This window comes from Osmerus mordax, chromosome 18 (genome assembly GCF_038355195.1).
Source record: "Osmerus mordax isolate fOsmMor3 chromosome 18, fOsmMor3.pri, whole genome shotgun sequence".
Taxonomy (NCBI): Eukaryota; Metazoa; Chordata; class Actinopteri; order Osmeriformes; family Osmeridae; genus Osmerus; species Osmerus mordax.
Window position 1 is genome coordinate 7,264,106 of NC_090067.1, and position 3,294 is coordinate 7,267,399.

Consider the following 3,294-nt stretch of genomic DNA (forward strand, 5'->3'; position numbering starts at 1 on the left):
AGAGAGAGAGAGAGAGAGAGAGAGAGAGAGAGGGGGGAAGAGAGAAAGATAGAGGTTAAAGGGAGGGAGAAGATGTAGCCCTACTGTCGGCAAAAATGAGGTGTGATGTGGGGAATATTCTGCAGCTTTGATTGAATGGGAAACCTAATTATAAACCTCCACACCTCAAACCATCTGTTCTTACAGCATCTTCCTACAGCATCTCAGGAGACCACTTATATAGAGAATGTGTGTGTTTGTGTGTGTGTGGGCATGAGAGAGGATGAGTGTGAAACCTTCATCTGCTCACAGACACAGGTGGTGGGTCAGCAAAACTTCAGCTGGGTGGCTGACAGAGGCAGTAATGAACCATGAATTGAAAAATCTCACACACGCACACACCAACAACACACACTAACAGACACATCGATAAAACACACACAATGCAGCAATTATTACTATGCAGAGCTGCAGATATTGCTGTTCAAACACCTGTCTCCTCCACTACACTAGGCTTTGCACACTTGACTTGTCTTAGATGATCAAAGTTCATGATGAGATTTACAAACTACCTATCACACGATTCCAGCATTACAGCTACAGTGTGAATGCAAATTCCCACTGTTGCGGATCTTGAAAAGAGTTCCTCTCCACCCGTTACCTTCTTACAATGTGGAACACTATTGCCGCCCAGTGTCCATAAAGAGAACAACACACTAAGAAGAGCCACATAAAATGGCTTTTATAGTAACTTGATGGCTCGAACTCCTTACGCTGCTCCTTAAGTAATTAGAGAGAAAATGGTTTGTAAAAATAAGATTCTTCCCACATATAAAATGCCAACACATGAATCTTAACATGACTTACATCACATTAAACATCTCTTCTTCTTCTCAGCTTCCGCGTCCGCCTTGTTCTTCAGTCGACACGCAGCGTCATGTTGGCGTTTTATTCGGATTATATTCCGGCCACGTCCTAAAACCAACTGGATCACTTGGCGGCAGAGGTACGAGTCAATGTCCATCCCATTTCGGCATCACAAGGGTCGGACACGCTACAGTCTGCTTGTAGAACTTTGCCTCCATCTCACTACCTACCCTGACCACTAAGAGGCAGGAGGAGCCCATCGATCTAAGCAGCTCAGAAAGTTATTGGTGAAAGGTGTGTTGTCTCATCCAGCCAGCTCCATGTCTGTACATCAGTCATTTAGCAGACGCTCTTATCCAGAGCAACTTACAGTAAGTACAGGGACATTCCCCCCGAGGCAAGTAGGGTGAAGTGCGTTGCCCAAGGACACAACGTCAATTGACACGGCAGGGAATCGAACCTGCAACCTTCTGATTACTAGTCCGATTCCCTGTAGCATTCTCTTTGGTATCTGAAACGCTCTCTCTCTCTCTCTCACTCTCTCTCTCTCTCTCTCTCTCTCTCTCTCTCTCTCTCTCTCTCTCTCTCTCTCTCTCTCTCTTTCTCCATATGGTTGAAAGGAATTTAGACAGTGTTGTAGAGCTGCCAAGCCAAGGTTGCATTCTTTTTATTCATTAAAAAGGAGTTGTTAAACATTATACGCAGTTATTACTGTCTAGACATAAATACATGTTGTATTACACAAATCAATTCATAGCATACATTTGATAAAACGTTAGTATATCTTTTGAACACACCAATAAATGTATGATCCACGTTAATTTTATGAACCTTTACAAAATGTTAGTTGAATATGAACACAAGTAGCCGAGTAGCCAGGTGAACCAGCCTGATGTCCCACGCTCACACAATGTTTGACCTCACTGAACAGGTAAGGTGATGTGTCATGTGACCACAGGGGTCAGTCTGGTTGACCAAACCATCAGTGAACACACATGGATGGATCTTGCCAAGAGAGAAAGAAAGAGTGTGTGTGTGTGTGTCTGCCGACTCCTGGGCATGAAGCACCTGTTAAAACCTGAGGTTTGGTTAATGTATTTACATTAAGGTATGTGAGTGCCAGAATGATCGTGGGGGGGGGGGGGGTCACAGAGCGTAGGAAAGGGGGGGTAGTGAATGGGTACTCACAGGGCTGTACTTGGCATTAGAGGGTGAGGGGGGCTGGGTGAGGTGGGGGGAGGAGGGGGAGGGATGAAGGGAGGCCTGCGAGGGGGGTGTATTATTGGCAAAGGGCGTGCTGGAGCGACCCCTTAGCTTCCGCAGTGGAGGGGAGGAGGGTGGGGAGGAGAAGGGATCATGGCAATGAAGGGAGCGGTGATGACCACATGAAGGAGGGCGGCTGGGGGAAGGATAGCGGTTGGGGGAGGAATTGCGACGATGGGATTTGGAAGAGGCGTGGTGTGGATGCGGGCCAGAGTGGTTGTTGGTGATGTGGTAGGGGCGTGTGGAGTTGGAGTTGTGGGTGGTGGGGGAGGGGCGTGTGGAGGTGGAGTTGGTGGGGGAGGGGCGTGTGGAAGCGGAGTTGGTGGGGGAGGGCCGTGTGGAGGCGGAGTTGCCATTCTGGGTGGAGTCCCCATTGCCTGGCAACTTGTAGAGGAAGACATTGTACTGCAGCGGGGGGCTGGCCTCAGGGCGGAGCTTAGCGTCTTTGGGAAGGAGCAACTGCAGGCCAATAGTGACTCCGTCCTGACGTACAAGCATAAATTAGACACAGACAAAATGACAAAAAGACAAAAAGACAAAAAGACAAAAAGACAAAAAGACAGAAAGACAGATAGACAGATAGACAGATAGACAGATAGACAGATAGACAGATAAACATACAGTCATTTATAACTCTGTGATCTTACCTGTACTGTTTCCTGTTGGACAAAGCATCACTCAATTACACTGGATGTTGGGTAGCATTGTGTTGCTTTTTACCCACGCGCTCAGGGAGCTGTCCATGGTCCTGAAATCACATGACTGTGTTTGTGTGTGCGTGTGACTGTGTGCAGAAGTGTGTGTGTGTGTGTGACTGTGTGCATAAGTGTGTGTGTGTAAAGTAGCACCTAATTTTGGTTAGTTGAGCGTTTACTGCTAAGCCATGCATGGGTAAGTGGGGGTATATGAAAGGGGATTCAGTAAAGCGAGGAATAAAAAGAAATAAAGAGAGAGAGAGAGAGAGAGAGAGAGAGAGAGAGCAGGGAAAAGATCAGGTTGAGCAGAGGACTACAAAGGGACCAACACTTTAAAGTTACAAATGTTTATTAATTAGACAACTTTGAACGCTAAAATTCTTTATACCCAAAATGTACAAAAAACCTCAAGTACATGAAAGTATTATAAATCACATCAATGAAAACCAAGACACAACGTGTTATATTGAAATATCAATCCGAGCAATAC